Source organism: Macaca mulatta, chromosome 4 (assembly GCF_049350105.2).
Source record: "Macaca mulatta isolate MMU2019108-1 chromosome 4, T2T-MMU8v2.0, whole genome shotgun sequence".
NCBI lineage: Eukaryota > Metazoa > Chordata > Mammalia > Primates > Cercopithecidae > Macaca > Macaca mulatta.
In genome coordinates this window covers 4711957-4724700 of record NC_133409.1, presented here as the reverse complement: position 1 = coordinate 4724700, position 12744 = coordinate 4711957, and positions in this window count along the sequence as shown.

Sequence of the window (12744 nt, the reverse complement as noted above, 5' to 3'; positions counted from 1 at the left end):
TCTTATTCTCAATATGCATTTTATTACCTGACCCGCTCCCTACATTAGAAAAAGCTCCAAAAATTAGATTCTGGCCCTCAAACCCCACAACAGGACTTAATGAACCTCGCCTTCAAGGTGTACAATAATAGAGAAGAGGCAGCCAAGTAGCAACATATTTCTGAGTTGCAATTACTTGCCTCCACTGTGAGAGAAACCCCAGCCACATCTCCAGCACACAAGAACTTTCAAATGCCTCAACCACAGCAGCCAGGGGTTCCTCCAGGACTACCACCCCCAGGAGCTTGCTTCAAGTGCTGGAAATCTGGCCACTGGGCCAAGGAACACCCGCAGCCCGGGATTCCTCCTATGTCATGTCCCATCTGTGCGGGACCCACTAGAAATCAGACTGTCCGACTCGCCCGGCAGCCACTCACAGAGTCCCTGGAACTCTGGCCCAAGGCTCTCTGACTGTCTCCTTCCCAGAGCTTCTCAGCTTAGCGGCTGAAGACTGACGCTGCCCGACTGCCTCAGAAGCGCCCTAGACCATCACGGACGCCGAGCTTCAGGTAACTCTTACGGTGGAGGGTAAGTCTGTCCCCTTCTTAATTAATATGGAGGCTACTCCACATTACCTTCTTCTCAAGGGCCTGTTTCCCTTGCCTCCATAACTGTTGTGGGTATTGACAGCCAGGCTTCTAAACCTCTGAAAACTCCCCAACTCTGGTGCCAAGTTGGGCAGTATTCTTTTGTGCACTCCTTTTTAGTTATCCCCACCTGCCCAGCTCCCTTATTAGGTTGAGGCATTTTAACTAAATTATCTGCTTCCCTGACTATTCCTGGGCTACAGCCACACCTCATTGCTGCCTTTTCCTCAGTTCAAAGCCTCCTTCGCATCCTCCCCTTGTATCTCCCCACCTTAAACCACAGGTATAGGATGCCTCTACTCCCTCCTTGGTGACCAATCACACACCACTTACCATCCCATTAAAACCGAATCACACTTACCCCGCTCAATGCCAATATCCCATCCCATAGCATGCTTTAAAAGGATTAAAGCCTGTTATCTCTCTCCTGCTACAGCATGGCCTTTTAAAGCCTATTAACTCTCCTTACAATTCCCCCATTTTACCTGTCCAAAAACCAGATAAGCTTTACAGGTTAGTTCAGGATCTACACCTTATCAACCAAATTGTCTTGCCTATCCACCCCGTGGTGCCAAAGTCATATACTCTCCTATCCTCAGTACCTCCCTCCACAACCCCTCCATAACCCATTATTCTGTTCTGGATCTCAAACTTGCTTTACTATTCCTTTGCACCCTTCATCCCAGCCTCTCTTCATTTCACTTGGACTGACCCTGACACCCATCAGGCTCAGCAAATTACCTGGGCTGTACTGCCGCAAGGCTCCACAGACAGCCCCCATTACTTCAGTGAAGCCCAAATTTCTTCCTCATCTGTTACCTATCTCAGCATAATTCTTCATGAAAACACACGTGCTTTCCCTGCTGATCGTGTCCGGCTAATCTCCCAAATCCCAACCCTTTTTTCGTTACACACAGCCAGAGTGCAGGGCTGTGTGGTAGGAATTCTTACACAAGAACTGGGACCATGCTGTGTGGCCTTTTAATCCAAACAACTTGACCTTACTGTTTTAGCCTAGCCCTCATGTCTGCGTGCAGTGGCTGCTGCTGCTTTAATACTATTAGAGGCCCTCAAAATCACAAACTATGTTCAACTCACCCTCTACAGTTCTCATAACTTCCAAAATCTATTTTCTTCCTCAAAGGAGGCTTTGAACTGGGGAAAAGGGCAGCAATGAGGTGTGGCTGTAGCCCAGGAATAGTCAGGGAAGCAGATAATTTAGTTAAAATGCCTTGACCTAATAAGGGAACTGGGCAGGTGGGGATAACTAAGAAGGAGTGCTTAAAAGAGTATTGTCCAAGTTGGCACCAGATTTGGGGAGTTTTCAGAAGTTTAGAAGCCTGGCTGCCAATACCCACAACAGTTATGGAGGCAAAAGCCCTTGAAAAGAAGGTAATGTGGAGTGGGTAGCCTCCATATTGATTAAGAAGGGGACAGACTTACCCTCCACTGAAAGAGTTACCCAAAGCGTCTGTGATGGTCCTTAGGCTTCCGAGGTGATTGGGCAGTGTCAGTCTTCAGCCGCTAAGCCGAGCAGATCTGGGAAGGAGACAGTCAGAGAACCTAGGGCCAGAGTTCCAGGGGCTCTGTGAGTGGCTGCCAGGCGAGTTGGACGGTCCAATTTCTAGTGGGGTCCCGCACAGATGGGACATGACTTAGGAGGAATCTCTGGCTGTGGGCATTCATTGACCCAGTGGCCAGATTTCCAGCACTTGAAGCAAGCTCCTGGGGGAGGCGGTCCTGGAGGAAACCCTGGCCACTGCGGTTGAGGTGTTTGGAAGTTCTTGTGTGCTGGAGATGTGGCTGGGGTTTCTCTCACAGTGGAGGCAAGTAATTGCAACTCAGAAATACGTTTCTACTTGGTTGCCTCTACTCTATTATTGTACATCTTGAAGGCGAGGTTCATTAAGTCCTGTTGTGGGGTTTGAGGGCCGGATTTTAATTTTTGAAGCATTTTTTTAATGTCAGGAGCTGACTGGGTGATGAAATGCATGTTTAGAATGAGATTGCCTTTTGACCCTTCAGGGTCTAGGGTTGTAAAATGTCTCAGGGTTGCTGCTAAGTGGGCCATGAACTGGGCTGGGTTTTCGTCTTTACCTTGGGTAGTTTATTTAAGCTTGTCATAATTAATAGCTTTGTAAGCTGCCTTTTTAAGCCCTTCCGCTAGGCAGGAAATCATGTGATCTCGCATAGCTATACCTGGGGAATCTGCCTGATAGTTCCATTGGGGATCCTCTTGGGGAACTTCTCTAACGCCTTCCTGGAGGTCTGGCTCGTGAAGCTGGTGGTTGTCAGTGTGATATTGGGCTACAGAAAAAAACTCATTCCCGTTCATCTGGGGACAGGGCAGAGGTCAGGATGACATTAAGTCACTCCAGGTTAAATTGTAGGACAGAGTAACGTATTTGAATTCCTGTATATATTTAGTGGGGTCTGATGAGAAAGAGCCTAAATGCTGACTGATCTGAGAGAGGTCTGATAGAGAAAAAGGCACATGTACCCTGACTATGCCTTCAGCTCCAGCCACCTCTCTAAGAGGAAATTGTTGGGCAGGTGGGGAAGAGCTAGTCATGGAACTAAACTGTAAGCCGGACCGGGCGTGAGGAGGGGAGGTGATAGAAGGATTATAGGGTGGAGGAGCGGAGGCTGAGGAAGAATTGAGACCTGACTCGGCCTGGCGACTAACAGCCTGGGGAGGAGGGGAGAGGTCAGATGGGTCTGTAGGAAAGGAAGATTGGAAAGACTCAGTGATGCCTGGGGTTGGGACTGAGAGGACAGGTGGGATGGAGAGAAGGAGGATTTGAGAGGAATTGCATTGGGAACAGAGACTAGGGAGGGAACGAAGTGTGAAAAATGTCTGGATGTAAGGCACCTGAGACCCTTTGCCCATTTTTCGACAAAAATTATTTAGGTCTTGTAGGATGGAGAAATCGAAAGTGCTGTTTTCTGGCCATTTGGAGCCATCGTCAAGTTTGTATTGGGGCCAAATGGTGTTGCAGAAGAAAATAAGGCATTTAGGTTTTAGGTCAGTTGTGAGTTGAAGAGGTTTTAAGTTTTTGAGAACACAGGCTAAGGGAGAAGAGGGAGGAATGGAGGGTGGAAGGTTACCCATAGTGAAGGAGGCAAACCCAGAGAAAAGAGAGGGTAGAGACACGGAGAGAAGGGGTTGGGGGTTCTTGTCCCCCAGAAAAGTGGTACTTGCTGCTAAGGGTGAAGGACCAAGGCAGGCATCCCCGCATGGTCAGACACCTCTGAAACGTGGGTGAATAATCAGGCAGGTGATTAAACACCAAGGGAAGACTGTCTTCCTGAGTCCGTGACCAGCGCCAGAGTTTTGGGTTCACAGATAAAACACATCTCCTTTGTCTCTACCAGAAAAGGAAAGGAACTGAAATTAAGAGAAGGGAGAGATTGAAGTGTGGTGCCAAGATTGAAAGGAGAAAGGTTGAGGGATAGTGAGAGAGGTTGGAGAAGAGAGTAAAGAAAGGCTGCTTTCCGGATTTAAAATTGGTGAGATGTTCCTTGGGCTGGTTGTTCTGAAGACCCGAGGTCATAGGTGGATCTTTCTCATAGAACAAAGAGCAGGAGGATGGGATTGATCTCCCAAAGGAGGTCCCCCAATCCGAGTCACGGCACCAAATTTCACTCACGTTCATGTGAAGAGACCACCAAACAGGCTTTGTGTGAGCAGTAAAGCTTTTTAATCACCTGGGTGCAGGGGGGTTGAGTCTGAAAAGAGTCAGTGAAGGCAGATAGGGGTGGGGCTGTTTTGTAGGATTTGGGTAGGTAAAGTAAAATTACAGTCAAAGGGGGGTTGTTCTCTGTCGGGCAGGGGTGGAGGTAACAAGGTGCTCAGTGGGGGAGCCTTTGAGCCAGGATGAGCCAGGATGAGCCAGGAGAAGGAATTTCACAATGTAATATCATCAGTTAAGGCAAGGACTGGCCATTTTCGCTTCTTTTGTGGTGGAACGTCATCAGTTAAGGCAGGAACAGGCCATTTTCACTTCTTTTGTGATTCTTTACCTGCTTTGGGCCATCTGGACGTATATGTGCAGGTCACAGGGGATATGAGTGCTTAGCTTGGGCTCAGAGGCCTGACAACTACCATACTGGACAACACTTCCCCAGATCAAAATGCTAAATCACTTAAGTTTTCCAAGCTCAGTTTCCTGTCTTATAACAGGTCTAATATCTCTAATGATATTAGCATAGCACTGTTGTTGGTAACATGAAATAATGCATGAAATACTTTGCCTATGGTAAAGTACCAGCCTTGTAGCAGGACTGTTGTGGGAAGTCAGGGACCCCGAGTGGAGGGACCAACTGAAGCCGTGGCAGAAGAACATAAATTGTGAAGATTTCATGGACATTTATTAGTTCCCCAAATTAATACTTTTATAATTTCTTACACCTGTCTTTACTGTAATCTCTGAACATAAATTGTGAAGATTTCATGGACACATCACTTCCCCAATGAATATCTTTGTGATTTCCTATGCCTGTCTTTACTTTAATCTCTTAATCACATCATCTTCTTTGTAAGCTGAGGAGGATGAATGTCACCTCAGGACCCTGTGATTGTATCAACTGCACAAATTGTTTGTAGAGCATGTGAGTTTGAACAATATGAAATCTGGGCATCTTTAAAAAAGAACGGGATAACAGTGATGTTCAGGGAACAATAAAGGTAACTTTGAACTGGCCGCCGGTCAGCCAGACAAACACAGAGCTATATTTCTCCTCTTTCATAAGCAAATAGGAGAAATATCGCTGAATTCTTTTTCTCAGCAAGGAACATCCCTGAGAAAGAGAATGCGCCCTGAAGGTAGGCCTATAGATGGCCACTTTTTAAGGCGTCCTGTCTTTTACGGTCGAAGCTGAAGGGATGAAATAAGCCCCGGATCTCCTATAGTGCTCCCAGGCTTATCAGGTGGAGGAAATTTCCCACCTAATAAATTGTGGTCAGGTAGGTTATCTGCTCTCAAACCCTGTTTCCTGATAGGATGTTATCAATGACAATGCATGCCCGAAACTTCATTAGCAATTTTAATTTCTCCTCATCCAGTGGTCCTGTGATCTCACCCTGCCTCCATTTGCTTTGTGATATTTTATTATCTTGTGAAGTAAGTGATCTCTGTGACCCACACCCTGTTCGTGCACTCCCTCCCCTTTTGAAAATTGCTAATAAAAACTTGCTGGTTTTATGGCTCAGGGAACATCACGGATCCTGTCGACGTGGCGTCTCCCCTGGACACCCAGCTTTAAATTGTCTCTCTTGTGTCCACTGAGACACTTAGGAAATAGAAAAGAACCCATGTTAAACATTGGGAGCAGGTTCTCCCGATACAGGACAAGCCTCAGACAAAACTCCTCAGACACCGAGTTAAAGAAGGAAGGGGTTTATTCAACCAGGGACATCGGCAAGACTTCTGTCTCAAGAGCCAAGCTCCCTGAGTGGACAATTCCTGTCCCTTTTAGGGGCTCACAACTCTAAGGGGGTGCATGTGAGAGGGTCATGATTGATTGAGCAAGCAGGAGGTACGTGACTGGGGGCTGCATGCACCAGTAATTAGATCAGAAAAAAACAAGATAGGGATTTTACAGTGCATTTCTCTACAATGCCTGTAATCTATAGATAACAGAACCAATTAGGTCAGGGGTCGATCTTTAACTACCAGGCCCAGGGTGCGGTGCTGGGCTGTCTGCCTGTGGATTTCAGTTCTGCCTTTTAGTTTTTACTTCTTCTTTCTTTGGAGGTAGAAATTGGGCATACGACTATACGAGGGGTGGTCTCCTCCCTTATTCCCCCCTTTTGAGACTCTCACTCATTTTATTAGTAGGAGTTCTCACTTTAATTTTCACTACCCATGTCTTCTTGCAAGACAGATTGATAGTGATTCATATGGTACACTTGTGCATTATGGTGAACTAAGGTGGCGCTGAAGCTTTTTATCATTCGAAGAAGTACAGGTAGCAAACAAGGGAGCAGTAAGTAGGTTCCTGTTACTATTATAACTCTTATTATAGGAATTTTAAATTCTCCTAGTGCTGGGAGCCATTTTCTAAACATGGACCTAGAATCAAATCTATGCCACACTTGCACAGGCACATGGGCCAGTTTTGTCATATCTCTAACCATGTCTTTAACTACTTGCCCTTGATTATCTATGTGTAGGCAGCAATTAGTAAGGTTAAGTTTCCTACAGATCTCTCCTTCAGCTGCTAGCAAGTAGTTGAGAGCTAATCTATTTTGATAGATAGCATTTCTCATCTGAGTTTCTTGCTGGGCCAGAATAGTCAAGACTCTGCCAGTTTTATTAGTGATTATTTTTAAGACAGCTTGTAACCGTATGATTCGGTTGATCATGTAAATGGGGGTCTGATATCCCTGTGAGCCATCTTGTGCTTACCCTGTGAGCCATCTTGTGCCTAAGTAGCAGGCCTATAATATTGTATGATTCTCTCTGGGGGCCATTTATCATTTTTTCAATTTCTTATAGCTATGCTTCTCTTTTCGTGGGAAGCATAGACAGGGAAGCACAGGAGTTCACCTGCTTTTATGGGCAGTAGGAAGAAAGATGGTATAATAGTGCCAATAACACAACTACCTGCCCACTGGTCAGGTAATTTGGCATAAGCTTTATGCCCACATATCCAGTATAATCCACTGGGGAATGTCCAGTCCCAGTGGGACTCTGGGTGGGTCCACATGGTTTGCAACTTTGGGAATTATGACTGTTTTTGTGGTACCATTGTACAGTTTCTGTCTCAGACAACTAAGTCGTCCTACGGGGTGAGTGAGTTCTTTTCTTTCTCTAGCTATGCAATATTGTCCAATAATTGAGGCTTTTAGGACCCAGAAATTATCAGGGTGATTCTTTTGAGCTGGGAATTCATCAGGAACTGGGTCTGTAGGTACTAATTCTCAGGCTTCCTATGGCCATTGTTCTCTTATTACAGTTCTGCCACATACATAACATGAAGTGACATTGAGAGACTGGGCTACATGCTCGGCTAATTGCAAAAACAAATTTCTTGTTTATCCTGGAATTTCTGGTACTGGCACATTTAGTTCATCATAGAAAGTTTGAAACACTGGCTCAGGAGAGCGTTTGTAAACTTCTCCTCGAACCAAGATATTTACTCGAGGAGCCAGTCTGGCTCCGTCAATTCCTAAGGTCACACACTGCTCTTTTTTCCAGCCAGGATCAAGGGTATTGGTTATTACTGGCTCTAAGGGGTTACATTGTCCCTTAGTACAGGAAGGGCCATTTTTTCCTTTCTGAAGGTGGACTGGATCCTTTTCATTATTTTTTTTTCTTTTATCCAAGTGGCCTAAATGACACAAGACCAGTATTTACATTTATTTCCACACAGTCTTAATTTATGACAGATGTACTTATTTTCTGCCATATTCCCTCTTTTCTAATTAAGAAAAACACACCTTATTCCTAACTTATTACTAGTAATGACAGCACAGGCATCAAATTTTAAGGTGACTTGTTTAGGTACCCCTTTTTCTTCTGTTTTGGCTAACACTTTACTTGTATCGTTTATGAGCCCCCACCAGTCCTCAGTCCTTAATCTTATTTTAAAAACTGTGGTCATGGGAGGCTCAGATGGGTCATAACACACATCAGGTTGGTCCTTTCCTGGGCTACATACCTTGTATAGAATAGCATTATACAAACAAGTTCTTTTTAGAGCTCCAGTATACTTATAATAACCGTAAAATAATAGGACCGTAGCAACCTTTTGTCCTATCTCAGTGACTTGATGTATACACTGAGAACAGCCCTCAATCTGAGGAAGGTCAGCTGAAGTCCTTACTGTACAAGTCCAAATTTTAAGGAAAATGAGTCCTGTGATGAGTTTCCTCATGTTTCAGTTGTGTGTGGACCAGTCAGCTTCTGGGTGAGACTGGAGAAGGGCTTGTCGTCTTCTTCAGAGTCACTTGGCAGGGGCTGGCGAAGCTGCTCCCGTCCACATACCGCTCACAGTCTACTGATGTTTAAGGATGATCTCGGAGGTCGGGCCTGCTAGAATAAACTGAGTCCAACACCTCTACACAGTTATGTTCAACTGGGCTCTCTGATACCAGGAGCAAGGTGATAAGGTTTAGGGTTTTGCAAACTTCAGTGGTTATGTGGGGATTTTCACATAGCAAGCTTTGGTACTTGGTTGATCTAACATTTGTTAACCAATGATGTCCTTTGGTATTTATTAAAGTTACCACAGCATGGGGGGCCTTTATATTCAGGTTTTGCCTAAGGGTTAGTTTATCTGCTTCTTGTGCTAACAGGGCCATTACCGCTAGGTCCCTTAGACCTGGGGGCCGGCCTTTGGAAACCCTGTCTAGTTGTTTTGAAAGATAGGCCACTGTCCTTGGCCAGGCCCCACAGTCGGGGTTAAAACTCCAACTGCCATTTTTTCTCTTTCTGACACACATAGTGTGAAGAGTTTTGTCAGGTCAGGTAGCCTCAGGGCTGGGGCTGACATGAGTTTTTCTTTTAACTCATGAAAATCTCATTGCTGTTGGTTATAACAGATGTAGTTTGTCTAATCTACATTTTTATTAACTGTCACCTACTAAAATATTGACTCAAATCCTGCAGCTATTTGATTTCAAGCTTTAAATTGATCTGGTATTCTACGTGGGGCTCCAATTGCATCTAAAGAGACATGAGAGTTGAAAGACCCATAAGGGGCTTCTCTCACTTTATGATGTCTAATTATTTTTTTCCTTCTGGTTGATGAAATGCCAGGGTGAAAGGGATAGTCAATTGGACTGAAGTACAAGTGTCACTCCAGCTATTCAGCAGAGTGCCTAGTAAAGGTCCACCATAATACCACCACACATCCGCTCAGGGATGAACAAGGGCTGACTGATTGATAAGCTCTTAAAAATTCTTAAGCTCATCGCATCCTTTCAGGTCTCCAAGGAACGCTAAGTTTCCTCCCTGCTGTGAGAGACATGAAGTGAACTTAGTGTTGGGAAATGGAAGCTGGATGGCCCTCGGGGGCTGACCCGCAGGGACTTTGGGATATAGCAGAGAGAGTTTGGCATGACTTATTACTCCAGGCAGTAGAATCCTGGAAAAGAGCTATCATGCAGCCTACGCCTGGTCAACTGGAGGACCACCTTAGTGGAAGGGGGACAAAATGTGCACAAGCATAACAATTGCTTTTGTTTAATGTGCAGATGGAATATTTGATCCATTTTAACCAGGCATTTGCATCTTGGTATCCTGTCTTAATGGCTAAAGTTTGTTTTAAGTCTTTAACTTCTATGATCCTCTAGTAAAATGAATGTATGGTTTTAGGGAAATTACAAAAACCAGTTGGGGTAGTCCATCCTTGCTCTGTAGTGGTCCACAGAACGTTGGACCAACTAAGGTATGAAAGCTCTACATCGGGGGGCAACACTCCTGGTTGGCATTGGGGTCTTTATCAAAATGTCCCCAGATTAAATTGTCCTAGTTTACTAATGTCTAGTCTGAGGAGAGTCAGGAAGGACAGAAGTACTTTTCTGAAGTAGAAAGCTGTCTTTGACTTGGCAAGTCCTCACAGGGTATAACAAGGCAAGCATTAAATTCAATAGTTTGAGAGGAAATTGACTTGGTTATATTAATAACTAGATGGTCAGCAACAGAACAAGGAAAGAAGAAAGAGTAATAGAACAGATTAAAAGAGTTAAATTTTTCTTAGCTTAGGTTGGTAGGGTTTTCCCTTGGGACTGTGGCCCACGACTCTGGAGTGGGTGGTGCTTCTGGTTGTATTAATAACTAGATGGCCAGCAGTAGAACAAGGAAAGAAGAAAGAGTAATAGAATAGATTAAAAGAGTTAAATTTTTCTTAGCTTTAGTTTGGTAGGGTTTTCCCTTGGGACTATGACCCACGACTCTGGAGGAGGTGGCACTTTCTTGACACAGGTGTGATGAGTCCATCCCTTTTTTGCTGTGTGAACAGCAGTCTTGGTGGTTAGCAGCACAAGGTAAGGTCCTTCCCAGGCTGGCTCAAGTTTTCTTCTTTCCACCTTTCGATGAGAACGTGATCTTCAGGCTGGTGCTGGTTTACTGGAAATTCTCGGGGTAGTACATGTGCTAGACTTCAGCTTTTTTTTTTTTTTTTTTTTTTTTTTTTTTTTTTTGCGAGAAAGCAAAGTGGAAGAAAAACCAAGTATATAATTTTTAGAAATTGACCTTTTGTTTTAAATGTGGAGACATTGGCAGTGAACTTTATAGTCTTTAGTGCCTTTTTACTGAGAAATTTCCTTTAGCACCTGTTTTTATTAGTTTTTAAACCAAAGAAAGCCAAGTACCATTTTACATTTAACAATGCTTCTCGTATGATTTTTATACCAGATAAGCTAAATTTTATCTTTATATTAGTGTTATTAATGTTAAACCTAATTTTAATAAAACCTTGTAGACATATTTACTTAATTTTTAACGTTTGACCATAAGGTAAGATTTTATAGAGTCTTTTTAACCTTTTATAATTTTTGCTAAAAAGCAGGTTGGTGCCTTAAGAAAAACCTGTTATGTTTTAATGTCCAGTTCACAGAAAAACTGAATGATACTTCTGTAACTTTAGCCAATATGTTTACACAAAGAATGTTCTTTACCATTAACATTTTAAAACTTGCTTAAACCTTCAAAACAATAATTTTTTTTAACTTTTTAATGTAGGTAAAAAATGTACATTCTTATGCCTCCTTATAATCCTTTCACCAAAGGTATACTTATCTTTTCTTATACCTCTTGCACATAAATTGTTTTTTTTTTCAATAGTTTTACATTCAGGAGGCCTAGTTACTTTTAAATTATACAATATTTTTTACATAAATTCTTTTTTTAACACACTTTTTTTTTTCTCTCATGACTTTTACAGGCAATTTTTTGACATGCCTTAACTTTCTGACTTATTACAAACATTTCTTTCTTTAAATAACCAGTTAATTTATTTCAGGACAAGAATTTACCATATAACACTCTTTCTATATAAATTCCTCCCCCTTTTTTCCCTTTCTTTTTCGAAGATGAGAATCATTTTTTTTTCCAAGGTGAACTTTTTGTGTGTGTGTCTGTGGACTAGACTATCTAAAGGCCACAAGAATAGAATTACTATAATATATGTTACGCTGTTAACTTTTGCCAACTTTACTTTTGTTGAAAACCTTGTAAGTTTGGGATTTTAATTATCCTTTGCTATTCATAAGACCTTGTTTTTTCCAATTTAGAATTGGTATAATGGCTTTTAAAGGAATAGGGTACACTTTTTTTTTTCTTAACTACTTGTGTATCTCTCTCTCTCTCTCTTTCTTTCTCTTTTTGACTTTGTCTCTCTCTCTTTGACTTTCCTTTTGCCTCTGTCTCTTCCTCTCTCTCTCTGCCTCTGTCTTTCTCTCTCTCTCACTCCTTGACTCCCTCTTTGTCTGTCTCTTCCTCTCTGTCTCTTCGTCTCTCTCTCTCTTTGCCTCTTTTCCTCCCTGTCTCTTTCCTTTCTCTCTCTCTGCTGGTCTTTCCTTGCCTCTGCTGGCCGCTTACGCTGCTGATCTCTCAACCACCGTGTGTTAGGGGCAGGGGATCTAAAACAAGCTGGTCTGGGTTCCCCGGCTTACAGGTTACCTCGTGCCATATCTTTGAAACAAGGGACCTGTCCAGGCTTCCTTCTAATGGCCAACCTACCTCTAATGCTGGCCAGTCTATCTTACACAAAGTTTTAAGTTTTCCTGGTGTCATAGTACTCCATAGTCTCCCTTAAATCCTTTTTTTGAAAATTTTCAACATAGTTCCTAGTGGGGTGGGCTTACTTTGTGCCTCACCCATGTTTCCTCTAGACAAAACACCACGCTCACACCACATGCACACCACAAAACAAAGAATGGGTAAAAAGGGTGCACACACACTTTTGTAGTTTACACCAAACCAAAATCAAAACCAAAATCAGAGTATCAAGAAATCCAAACCAGGTCAAAACCAAAACCAAAGTATCAAGCAATCCAAGTCAAGTCAAAAACAAAAACCAAAGTGCCAGTACAGGCACACCATGGGTGATAAGGCCACGCTTCCCCTCAAATGGAGTGGGCAAGTTCCCAAGCCCAATCCTGTCAAGC